This window comes from Leptopilina heterotoma, unplaced genomic scaffold, assembly GCF_015476425.1.
Source record: "Leptopilina heterotoma isolate Lh14 unplaced genomic scaffold, ASM1547642v1 Lhet_245, whole genome shotgun sequence".
Taxonomy (NCBI): domain Eukaryota; kingdom Metazoa; phylum Arthropoda; class Insecta; order Hymenoptera; family Figitidae; genus Leptopilina; species Leptopilina heterotoma.
Genome location: NW_025110961.1, coordinates 969,329 through 983,468, shown reverse-complemented (window position 1 = coordinate 983,468; position 14,140 = coordinate 969,329). Strand labels below are relative to the sequence as shown.

The 14,140-nt window shown below is 30.1% G+C and overlaps 1 protein-coding gene across 1 annotated transcript in view; it reads left to right on the top strand.

Moving 5' to 3' along the window:
• The first annotated feature begins 6,384 nt into the window (after positions 1-6,384).
• LOC122503118 overlaps positions 6,385-14,140 on the top strand; it is a 111,286-nt gene continuing 103,530 nt past the window's right edge. Inside the window, exon 1 of the mRNA XM_043613556.1 lies at positions 6,385-6,557. The gene's annotated coding sequence lies outside the window, so the exon portion shown is untranslated. The remainder of the gene's footprint in view (positions 6,558-14,140) is intronic.

The window sequence follows — 14,140 nt, the reverse complement described above, 5'->3', positions numbered from 1 at the left end:
CCAGTTAAAGGCTCAGTCTGGCTTAAGCGTGCTTGATCAAGACCTGGTGGGGCCAAACTCAAATTTTGATCAAACTGAAACTTAGTTTTCCTGGCTCCGTGATGTTCCGTCCCACCAGGCACTTTAAAAAGGGCTTTTTTAAAAGGAAACGTTGGAAGGGCATTGGGTCCGGGTTGAGTACCTTCTAATACCAACAAGAAAGTTAATTTGACTCTCTTTCTTCGTAAAAAAGGACGAGGACAGGTGCGAAGCCGGGCTTCGCCCGGCTCTGAGATGTTCCGTCCCACCAGGCACTTTAAAAAGGGCTTTTTCAAAGGGAAACGTTGGAAGGGCATTGGGTCCAGGTTGAGTACCTTCTAATACCAACAAGAAAGTCAATTTGACTCTCTTTCTTCGTAAAAAAGGACGAGGACAGGTGCGAAGCCGGGCTTCTCCCGGCTCCGAGATGTTCCGTCCCACCAGGCACTTTAAAAAGGGCTTTTTTAAAGGGAAACGTTGGAAGGGCATTGTGTCCGGGTTGAGTACCTTCTAATACCAACAAGAAAGTCAATTTGACTCTCTTTCTACGTAAAAAAGGACTACGACAGGAGCGAAGCCGGGCTTCGTGGTGTTCCGTCCCACCGGAAAAAGGGCTTTTTTAAAGGGAAACGTTGGAGATGTTGCCTCTTTCCATTGGTTTCGGTAAAATTCTACTTACTCACGCACTTCACCACGAGAAGGTCGGAAAGAGGATTTAGAAGTGCAATTTTTTTGTATTTTTTTTTGTATTTTTTTTGTTTTTTACTTTTTTTGTTTTTTATATTTAACGTTTTTTAAGGTCTATATACAAGTAACTTATAATATAACGTCCATTCTATGGACTAAATATGTCGAATGTCTAACGAACGTGATATCTAACGAACATAGCCAGGATAAACTGTTTTTATGTCCCGGATCAATTGATTAAATGGGTCTGCAGCTAATTTCTTAACTCGGCGTCGCCACAAGAATTCACACAAGTGTTCATCCAGCTTGTCTTTGTGAATTCCACCCCAAAATAAGAAACGTCGCATTGACCGCCATGAGGATTCTATATTTTGGGTATGTGCACCAGTTTCACTATTTACAAACTCAACAGAGTGATTAACTGTTAAATGCACATACCTATGAGCTTCAAGATCGAAGTAGCCCTTCCAACAATCAGTATGGATCTCTGTCCCTACTAACACATGTTTCTTAATTAATTCTAATAAGGTACCTTTATCCCTTTTGTTTTCAGGACAGATCTCCAACCGATAGTTTTCAGGACTACCTCGCTCTATGAAGCCTAGAATCCAGGATCCTTCGACAACAGACTAATCTGTTTTCGTATAATGTCATGGTTTTTTTATGCTTAGGGCAGTATCACTATGTGGGTATTAACCCAACAGCACGAACCCATCCCAAACTGGATTCCCGATTTAACAGAATACGACCTAATTTCACTAAATTATACTTCTCATCCATTCTGCTTTTCAAATAGAAGGAGAATCAGCAAATGACACTATAATCAATTATAGAATTTAAGAAATATAAATCTAACTATGCAGGTCGACGGAGCATCAAACGCCACTGAGGTAAGTATGAACAGTAATGAATTATGTAACTGAAATATACATATACTTTAATTTTTAGATCGACGGAGGAGCAGCAATCGCCACTATGGTAAGTATGAAAAACTGAAATAAACATATACTCTAAATTTCAAATCAACAGAGGAGCAGCAAATGCCACTATGGTAAGTAAGAAGAGTAATCAATTATAAATCTGAAATATACATATACTCTAATTTTCATGTCGACGGAGGAGCAGCAAACACTAAGTTTCAGTTTGATCAAAATTTGAGTTTGGCCCCACCAGGTCTTGATCAAGCACGCTTAAGCCAGACTGAGCCTTTAACTGGTTTCCTGTTTCGAACCGGGTTACGGCCAGGGTCGGCAAAATGTATTATAAAGTATCAGTCATATGATATTTTTTATGGTTCAGACAAATTTATGATATTTTTTGGTTTTTTACGATTTTCTCGAAAAGTATTTAGTATTGGAAAAAAACGTGTAGAAGAGAAAAGATGTGTTTTTCTAGGACCAACAACTTTTGTATGAAACATTTTTTGAAATTTTGCGTTTTTTGTGAGTTAAACGCAAAAAACCACATTTTATAGTGTTTTTTTATGGTTTTTACCATGAGGATGACCTAGTCGCCAATTTTCACTATGATTTTCGTAATCAGGGCACAAAATTACGTAAGTATACCAAGTTTCAACAAAATCGGAGCTATGTTGCTTTCGGAAGTGCACCCTTTTTTTTATTCATTAAAGGTTATATCTTTTAATAATATTTAATTGTTAAAAAATTATGATTAAGAAATATTTTGTGGATAATTTCTATTTCTCAATGAAAATATTGTTCGCAAACTCATTCTTTTCTTTAGGGAATATTCCGCTTCTTAATATTTTTGTAAAAAAATTTTAATTCATTTTTTTTTAAATTTTTTTAAAATTTTCATAAGAAAATAATTTGCATCATTTTTATTTCTTAATTGAGCCTTCCAATTCTATAACTCGCCCGACGCTCCAGCCGGTTTCTCTATAACGACAGTCGGGGCTGTGAAAAAAATAAAAAAATGAAAGTTGAAATTAAAAAATTTTAATTACACTACCATACAAAACATAAAAATGCACGACTTTTTTTCCTTTGACATTTTTTTCTAGGAATTATATTGTCAATAATAATGGACAAACACTAAAAAATTGTGATTTTTCAATTTAATTAAATTTTAAAACATAAATCGTCATATTTTGAACAAATCTGCATGAAATTAATTGATATTTGGTACACTTACTCATTTAGGTCTACAGATGACTACAAAATGATAAAAAAATTTTAAAAAGCTATTGTTTTTTTTATTTTATAATAAAAATGGTGGTGTGTCGGTAAAAATGATTTCTCAACTTCATTGAAAAAAAGTATGCGGGGAAGTTTAAAGTTAAAGGAACTTTTAGTGATTCATTCAAAATTAAACGAAATATGGACTTTTTACCAAAATGCGCCACGCCGCGTAATGACAAATTTCTTCGCTGTGTTAATGGCGTAGTCAACTCGGCGTATTTGTCAACACAAAACATGTGACAGTCAAGAAATTGTTTTAGATAAAATACTACAAGGTTTTCAAATTGTGCTTATTTTATGGATTTACAACAAAAGTTTTTAGTTTTCATGTTTCTTTAGTGTTTTGTTTTCGTGGCAAAAGGATTTACAACGAAATAAGCTCAAAGTATTTGCACGTACGTTTTGCATCATGTCCAACTCGAAATTTTTGGATTGCCGAAGAAAAGGAAATGTAGATTTATGGGAAAAAATGTTAAAGAACTTAATAAATATATGGGGCAAAATGCCTCAACTGTCCAGGTCAAAAAATGAATTTTCTCTAAACTTTGCTAAAATGTTACTATTATTAGTAGAAGTGTAAATATAAATTTTTTTTGAATTTGATAAAATATTTTTTGAGTTATGGAGTTTCAAAATTTTGATTTTTTTGAAAATATATTTTTTTCAATTTAATATATTGATAAGTAAAATTATCAAATTTGAAGTATGAATAGTGATTTTTAAAGGGGTTTTCACGGGCTATAAGCTGGTGATGAAAAAAAAAGTTGTTTTCTTTTAATTTGACCTTAAAATTCAAGGTCAAATTCTTAATTTCAATATATCTCAAAATCGATGTTTTTTATTTTTTTCTAACCTATCCCAATCGAAAGCTTATCTTTTTTCTTATGAGCCATGTAAAAATCAGAGTGGGACAATGGAAATATTTTAGGAAAATAATAATTTATCATTATTTTACATAGAAAATGATGATTTATAATCAATTTCTTCAAAAATTTCCATGGTCCCACTCTGATTTTTACATGGCTCATAGAAAAAAAGGTAAGCTTTCGATTGGGTAGGTTAGAAAAAAATAAAAAACATCGTTTTTGAGATATATTGAAATTAAGAATTTGACCTTGAATTTCAAGGTCAAATTGAAAGAAAACAACTTTTTTTTATCACCAGCTTATAGCCCGTGAAAACCCCTTTAAAAATCACTATTCACACTTTAAAGATTAATTTTACTTATCAATATATTAAATTGAAAAAAATATATTTTCAAAAAAATCAAAATTTTGAAACTTCATAACTCAAAAAATATTTTAAATAATTTTTAAAAAAATTATATATACACTTCTACTAATAATAGTAAAATTTTAGCAAAGTTTAGAGAAAATTCATTTTTTGACCTGGACAGTTGAGGAATTTTGCCCCATATATATTTTTTAATTTAATGTAATAAACAAATAAATATAAATGAATAAAATTATAAATACTAAAATTAAACATTAATTTTTTTATTAATTTCATAATTATTCAAAAATTATTATCAAAAAACAAAAATAAAATAAATTCACAAAATTAAACAATAAAACCTGAAATCATTAAATTATTATTTACGTAATATTATTACCCTAAATAACTGTTCGGAGTTATGTGACATTCTGTTTATTTTTGTGGTGTTCATATTTAAATTTTTTTTTCACCCTACTTTTGAAAATTTTTTCGTTAAAGAAAATATTAACTTTTAAGTATATTTTTTGCATTTATTCTCACCGCGATTTTTTAAGTTCATTATTTGGGTCCCCTGAAGAGATACCTAAAGGAATTTGCTAAATATCTTTAGTCAGATTTTTTAAATAGTTTTAGTAGGCTAAAAATAGAATTTAACATTTAACCCCAGCATGGGGCGAAAGTTAAAAAAACAAAATTTTCAAAAAAGGACAAATGATGTATTTTATGCGAAAATATCAGAAACTTTTTTATTAAAAGTTGTAGGGGACAAGTTGCCCCACAATATTGATACATAAATATTTGCATCTAAGCGGATTATATTGTCGAAAAAAATCATTTATGCGAAATTTAACCTTTCGTCCCAGTCTCCCCAACATTATATTTTATATATATCACAGAAGAATATTAAAATATAAGGAAATAAAATATAAGGTTAAAGATTAGTGCAATAAATTTAAGCTTAATGAATAAAATTTCTAAATTTTTATATAAAATTTATATTCTAACTTTTCATTTAAATAAACAGATTTTACAAAATTATTTGCTAAATTAATTTATTACAAAAATTTGTCATTATGAATAACAATAATGCCAAATGCAAATAAGTACCGAATAATTACATTACACCATTAAAACAAATACGAGACTTTTATACATAAGAACATTATTTAAATATTTACCAGAAGAATAGTAAAACAATAAAGAATATTTCAAGATACAGTAAAAAATGCTTCATGTCAATCATACTCAAAATTGAGATTTGCATATAATTAAAAAATGACAAAAAAGTGATGTTACTTTTTGTGAAATGTGAATAAAAACAATAACAAACCAACAAGATGATTGGTTTTACCAAGTGTTACGTATGAAATCGTAACGATTTATTTTTTTTTTATTATTAATTTAAAAACAATTATTTAAATTATATAAATTCTTTTAAAACTGGTAAGTCTGTAATTAGAATTAAGAATAATGTATAAAATGGTAGTAGGTCGATACACCTATAACACATCAAATTGATTATGTAGTTTTCTGAATAGATAGTTACCTATTTGTTCTATTCATGTTTTAAATAATAAATTTATATTTTGAAATTGTCTCGAAAGTAATGGACAAAGCACATGTTGCAAATTTTTGTATTTCAAAACAATCAATTTAATAAAGACTTTGGAATGTATATCACCAATATTAAGAAACAACACACACCAACATATGGAAAGTGAGGAAAAAGATCATTGAACTCATATCACGCCACCGCAGGAATTTGCAAGCTTGCTAAAAGCTTGCCTGGCAACAAAAGAAGTTCAATGAGCTGTGTGCAACAGCCCTCCCCACTATTGATATTCTATATGATTTCAGGGTGTGATCAATAATGAAAAGCAAAAATCGAGTCAGTTCTTGATTGACGTCTCTTATGAGACAGTCAAATTAATTTTGATTGATTTCGTATTAAACTCCAAAGTGGAGTTTTTCTTATTTTAATTGATTGCAAATTGAAAGAAAAGTGTCCATTTTTTTTAAATAATTTCAATATAAATTTTAACAGTCATTAATAATTTCTATTATCAATATTTGATAACAAAAGTCAAATTTAAAGAGTGAATTTTAAAGCAGTGTTCAGAGTCGTTATATGTTTTGTTGAGATATACAAATTTTTGTGTTAATTAACTTTAATTCGAATTTAAGTTCGGTGACCCCGAAATTTAAGTTTTGAGTTAAGGTATATAAAAATTCAAACGAAAGAAAATAATATCAGCAAGGATTTATCACATAAAAAAAGTTATTATTCATTGAGGAAAAAAGGTGCAATACGGATATTAAAAAAATAAACGAAGGAATATACAAGACAAAAAGGGTCACTATCTTATAACAGGTGTGGATCATAAGACACCTGACTCAACATTTTCTTACTATCAAATTGACATAAATATAAACTTGGTGAGTCGAGTTATTACCATTTGTACTTATATATATATATATATATATATATATAAACACATTAAATAAATACACAAATACATTATCAATATACGCTTTCAATTAAGGAGACACTAATTCATAAAACAAGTTGTTTTGTTTACTGGGAATAAAATTAATGTAAAATAAAATTCAATAATGGGAAAGAAATAAATTATATTATAAAATAAAACTTCAAATATATGAAGTTTAGAGGAATCAATCTTTTGTATCGAAAAAATATTATTGTACTCATCAACCAATTCATTAATACAGAATAAACTTAATGTTATTGTAATTGCTTATATGTTTTTTTTGCTGAGTGTATTTTTCATCCTTTACATTCTATTCTTTATAAATACCGTCTACTCGGAGACGCTGAATAATAGTGGACTTAAGAAAAGTGTCCACTACCTTTATTTAAATCAATGAACTTATTTTATTTTATTTTATTTAACGAAGAATATAACGTTATTTGAGAATGAATTATTTCAATTTTAGTCAATGTACATTAAAGATGAGATTAAGTTAAATATCTAAGTTGTCGAAATTCTTTATAACAAAATTATCATTTTTAATAATAAATTGAATAAATAATTAATTCATATCTAACACCAAGAAGCTTGTGTTAATTTTATTAAATTTGTTTAACTTGTCCAATGAAGTTCGCTTTACCACCTCTCACTAGTTATCAAAATCAAGTACAAAGTAAATTCAACAAAAGTCATTTCAACTATCTTAAAAAATAAAAAGTATATTCAACTTTACAATTTTAATTCATATTGCTAAAAATTTAGTTAATATAAGAATATGACTACAAATATTTTAACTAACGATAAATTGTTAATTTCGTATTGAATTTTTTTTAAGTGAATAATTAACAAAAAAATTATTCAATTTATGAATTTTTAAATTAAGTTCTTAAAAACATATTTACAGTAAGGTTATGTCACCTTGAGTGGACCGCCTTAGCTTTTTTCTTTAAAAATTCTTTATGACAGCAAATTAATCGGAGGTTTCTATTCCAAGCTTTAGATTACATCCCTAGTTAAGTGTTTATACCATAATAGCTTTGGTTTTTTTTATTTGGGAAAAACAATTGACTTTAAAAAAATAGCTCATTTTTAAGGAATGAAAAAAGTGCAACCTTGAGTGGACCACTCTTAAAAAATTGTAAAAGTTATTCTTAATTCTTTAATGTATTTAATATTTCTGATATATTGAAACAAAATTTACGCTTATGCAGCTTCAGATCATGTTTGTGTCGCAATGTTTACAAGTAAAACCATTTTCAATAATTTTGGCACATATCACATCAAAATCACAAAAAAATTAATAAAGAACATAAAACAGTTTCAAACCAATTTATTGTCAATTTATTTCTATAAAAATAGTAAACTGACATTAAAAATATAAAAAACAGGCAGTCCACTCATGGTTATAAACAGTGGTCCACTCATGGTGACATGCAACTTTTTATAGCAGACACCAACATTTTTTTTGAGTCAAAATTATTACTTAATTAAACTAAGACAATCAATTTCAATGTTCAAAGTAGTAGGAAAAAAATAAGTTACCTTTTAAAACTTAAATTTTACACTACTTTTACACTTCCGAATCACTTTACTCATTGTAAGAGCGACTTCTTTTTTGGTTTGTGTTCTTAAAAATGCGTTACATCAAACGATAACGTATATTATTATCGCGGAACATAAATTCTTACGGTTTCTAGGTGCGGTGCTGCTATTCGTTTTATTTATTTCACGTTTCCGCTGTCAGATAACTTAAAAATTCAGGTGGTCCACTCAAAGAGTGGCGGCCCACTCAATGTGACATTACCCTACTAAGCCGAAGTTTACTTGCCAAGATTTGGCATTACTATGGCGAAAAAATTTATTCTGTACTGTGCCAAGATTTTCCTGACAAGGTTTGGCATAACTGTGGCGGAACCATTTATTCTGTCCTGCACCAAGATTACCCTGCCAAGACTTGGCAAAATGCTGGAAGAACAAATGCCCAGGCGGAAATTTCCAACCGGCGCGGATCCTAGCCCGTACTGACGCCGGTGTAACTGTACTGGCTCGGAACCGCCTGCCAACCGAATGTGAACGGGCATTCTACCGAATAGTGACTAGGCCAGGAGCGCGCTGGCAACCGGCTCGGAACTGGCATTCTACCGCCCGCTGACCGGCCGGGAGAAGCCGTTCCGTGTATAATTCAACCGGCTGGGATCTGGCAGTCTACCGACCGCGGATTTTTCATTTAATAGCCAGCTGAGGGCTGGCATTCTACCGACTGACAACCGGGTCGGATCCAAATGATAATTTCAACAAATATCAATACAAAAAATAATAATTAATTGCAAAAGATAAATACCAATGACAATTCATTGACAGTTCACTTTACACATTTTTTTATACACTTAAACGCAATTTTTTATTACATAGACATTTGAAAAATCCTAACGCTTGGGGGTACGAACCTACGCCTAACCGAATATTTACGCACCGAAATCTCGCACGCTTACCACTATGCTATGCTCGCATGGGACTCTCAAATCTTAAATACTCTTAAGTGTCACTAGCTCAAATAAAACTTGCAGAATTACTACGCGTCAATGATGCCGCTATATTTTCAATACTTTATTGAATGTATATTTAGGACTATTTCAATGTTTCGTTAAAAAAGAAACTTGTTATATTTTTATTATTATATAATATATATATTGAATAATTGTTTTTCAATATAATAATATTGAACGTAATAATATTAATAATTTTAATTAATATCTCAATAATAATAAATTTATTATTATTAAGATATTATTAATTAACATTAATATTATTGAGAATTAATAATAAATTATCAATATTAATATTAATTAATAATATATCAATAACAATAAATTTATTATTATTAAGATATTAATTAAAATTATTAATATCATTACCTTCAATATTATTATATTGAGAAACAAGTATTCAATTATTATTGAGATATTATTAATTAATATTATTATTAATATAAATAATTTATTATTAATTCTCAATAATATTAATGTTAATTAATAATATATAATATTAATTAATAACGAATTTTTTTAATTATTTAATTTTTAAAAAAGTCTCAATAAATAATTACTTAATATATATTGATTAGATTTATTTATTATTAATTATTTTCTAAAATAATGCAATTACACGGAGAGAAATTTATAGTAGTGGGTAACATAATTGTGGTTAGGGTGACCATCTTTAATGCTACGTATACAGACAGCTATCTAGATAGTCACCGTTACCATCAATATCATCAGGAGTAACATCTTGGTAGTACGGGGTAGCATAACTATATTTTTTTTAGCATCTGTGATGGTTGGCAGTAGCATAATGATAGTATCGTGTAACATCATCTTTTTAACATCAAAATCTGACTATCCATTTCTCTCAGTGTACTTGTAATAATTATTTAATTTATAATGTGACAATAAATGACGAGATCCGCAGTCGGATCCGCCCCAGTACCGAGCCAGTACAGACTCAACATATCCGTCATTCTTCCGACGCCGCAGAAGAATAAGATCCGCCGGCGGAAGAAATCCAGTACCGAGCCAGTACTGACAATAGTGGGAAGACGGTTCCGACAGTCGGAGCATAATCTGTACCGCGCCGGTTGCTTTTTCAGATCCGAATCGGTACAGACCGTCGGTACTTGCGGTCTGTACGGGTGCGGATCCCAGCCGGTTGTAAACTCCGAAGTTCGTCCGACTTTTCCGCCTGGGTGGTTATGTCCTGTGCCATTTGGCATTGTTGGCATTGTACAAAGATTTCCCATTAAGTATATGCAATAGCTCCAATTTTGGAACATTTTTTTATATAAACGCTTAAAAAAATGTGTTATAGTTAAATATATGAACAACATGATGGAAATGTTTTATTTCATTCAAAATAATTCTTACCTTAAAAAAAAATTCGCGAAAAACGGTTAAAAACAGCGTTCTAATGTGGTTTCCCCCCTTAAGAGGAAGCAAAATTTAAAAAAATAAACAAAAAATATTATTGATAAATCTAAATTATGAAAATTTCTTACCATATTTTATAAAATAAATAAGGGAGACTGGGGTAAACCCGCTCACTAGTGATTTGACGCTATGAACTAAACTTAAGATGGACATATTGATCCTGTGAATATTACTTAACATTCAACTTACATTAACAAACTTTCGTTAAGTTTCATGAATTCAACATAGAATCAGAGGCGATCAAATGTTTTTAGAGGTGTCAGAAAAAAAACGTTTTTTGGATTTTTAAGTTTTTCGATCATTATTTTTGAGTCTTAATTTATTTGACAAATTTTTTTTGTTGATATTGGATGCTTCTTCGAAGTATATATGGGCAATTCCACATGAAATTTTAGTCGACCTCTTAAAATCGGCCAAAAATATTTTTTTTCTATTCTGTATCAAAAAAAAAACGATACGTATTTTTTTATTTTTGTTTAATTGTCCAAATTTTCGAGTTGTGAATTTTCCAAATTTTGGTCTTTTAATTGTATCCCAAGTGCGAAATGCCAAGACTGCAAAAACGGCCCATCATTGGTGCAGTAATGTCTGCCGAGAATTGGCAGTAGTTACTGGGCCATTATTGGTAACCAAAACGTCCCATTACTGGGCCAATGATGGTGCCGATGGTCAGAATTTCAAATTTTTTAAGACTGGGCTAGCTCTCGGCCCAATAACGGCACATTCATGGCAAAGTTTATCAATGTTTAATGTCAAAAGACAATTGCCAGTGATGTGCCGACCATCGGCCCAGTAATGGCTCATTATTGGCACTTTAATGGCAAAAAATTTGTATCGTTCATGGCAAATTATAATTACCAGTATTGGGGAGTAGCTTGGCTCAGTAACGGCATAATATTGGCAAAGTTGATCAATCTTTAATGGCAAAATTCAATTGCCAGTGATGTCACGAAGATCGGCCCATTAATGGCACATTAGTGGCACTTTAATGGCAAACATTTTGTATCTTTGATGGCAAATTATAATTGCCAGTATTGGGGCGTAGCTTGGCCCAATAACGGCACGTTATTGTCAAAGTTGATCAATCTTTAATAGGAAAATTCAATTGCCAGTGATGTGACGAAGATCGGCCCATTAAAGGCACATTAATGCCATTTTAATTTGGTATAATTTTTTATAAGAATTGAAATTTAAGAAACATTCAGGTATTCAATAAATTATTTATTTTGTATTTAAATAATTGAATAAGCTTGAAAAGGATTCAAATTAAAATATTTGAAACTTTGAATTTTCTATATTTTTAACTGTCAATTTTAAAGAATTAATTTTTTTGAAAAAGTTTAATTAAGTATTAATTTAAAAAAGAAGTTATTAATGTTTTCATATAATTTTACAATTAAAGAAATTCGTAAATAAATGTTACAGAAACCTTTTTTTGAGTAAAATTTTTCCTTTATTATCTAAAAATTAAGAAATTTTCAATTTCACTTTCAATTAATATTTGCAATTGACAAATAGAATTTATAAACATTTTTTTCCTTCATTTTTTAAAAATCTTTGAATTTTTCTTAAAGCAATTGTAATTAAGAAATAGAAATGATGCAAATTATTTCCTTAAGAAAATTTATTGAATAAATGAATGTTTTTTAAAATTTAATTCTCATAATTCAATTTTAAGAAACATTTAGTTATTCAATAAATTATTTATTTTTGCATTTAAATAATTAAATTCTCGTAGAATTTTGTAGTAAAAATTGATTTCAAAATGGATTCTAGTCAAATTTTCAGATAATAATTAAATATTAAAAATATACCATGAATTATGATATTAAAATTTTTTTAAATTCAATCGCCAATGATGTGACAAAGATTGGCCCATTAAAGGCACATTAATGGCACTTTAATGGCAAAAATTTTGTATCTTTAATGGCAAAATATAATTGCCAGAATTGGGGCGTTGCTTGGCCCAATAATGGCACATTCACGACAAAGTTGATCAATCTTTAATGGTAAAAGACAACTGCCAGTGTTGTGACGAAGATCGGCTCATTATTGGCACTTTAATGGCAAAAAAATTGTATCTTTCATGGCAAATTATAATTGCCAGAATTGGGGCGTTGCTTGGCCCAATAATGACACATTCACGACAAAGTTGATCAATCTTTAATGGTAAAAGACAACTGCCAGTGTTGTGACGAAGATCGGCTCATTATTGGCACTTTAATGGCAAAAAATTTGTATCTTTCATGGCAAATTATAATTGACAGTATTGGGGCGTAGCTTGTCCCAATAACGGCACATTCACGGCAAAGTTGATCAATCTTTAATGGCAAAATTCAATTGCCAGTGATGTGACGAAGATCGGTCCATTAATGGCTCATTGTTGGCACTTTAATGGCAAACATTTTGTATCTTTGATGGCAAAATATAATTGCCAGAATTGGGATGTAGCTTGGCCCAAGAATGGCACATTAATGTCTATCATTTTGTATCTATGATGGCAAATTATAATTGCCAATATTGGGACGTAGCTCGGCCGAATAATGGCACAGTATTGGCCAGTGTAGTGTAGCTTATAAGAACCCTTTTGCTTCCTCGACTTCAAGTCAGAGTAGCAGAGTGGTCAGAGTGTTAGGCTGTGGAGCGTCAGGTTCAGGTATCGATCCCCGCGAGAGGTAAGAATTTTTCAAATATTTGTAAGTTTGCGTTTAAATTAGGGAAATAAGCCGTATAAATGTTATAAATTAATTAGTTAATTGAATAAAAAAAAATTATTTTTATTTTTTTCTAATTTTGTCAACACTGGGGGAGTAATGGCAGCCAATATTGGGCCATTAATGTCTGCTGAGATCTGGCTGCCAATAATGGGCCATTAATGTCTGCCGAGATTTGGTGCCAATATTGGGACAGTAATGTCTGCCGAGATCTGGCTGCCGACGTCCAACCGCGGTTAACACCACAAGAGTCGGCGCAAAGTCGGGCCAATATTGTCTGCCAAGTCTCGATGCCAGCTTTGCCAATACTGGGCCAGTGTTGGGCCGCGTTGGTTTTCGCACTTGGGGTAGATCTATATTCAGTAGCTTATAAGTCCGAAAATATTGAGTTTAGAAAAAAGTTGTAAAGAAATAAAAGTTTTAGTTTTCTTTCAACTTTTAAGAAATGTAAACAAAAAATTTTTTTAAAAATTTTACGCTGTAGACAGTTTTAAAAAGTTAAAATGTAAAAAAATTCCACTGTGATGCTTGCAAGTAATTTTTAAAAATGTTTTAAAACTCATTTAAGACATTAGGCCCATTTCAAGACTTTTTGGAAAATCTTCTCTATATTATAAGGTATAAATAAATTTAAAAAAAATTTTTAAAATCCGGCCCAAAGTTAAAAACAATTAATTTATTTATAAAAAAAAAATTTTTTTTAATAAAAAATTTTAAAAAATTTTTTGTTTACATTTTTTAAAAGTCGAAAGAAAACTAAAACTTTCATTTTTCGACAACTTTTTCCTAAACTCAATATTTTTAGACTTATAAGCTACTAAATATAGGTCTAC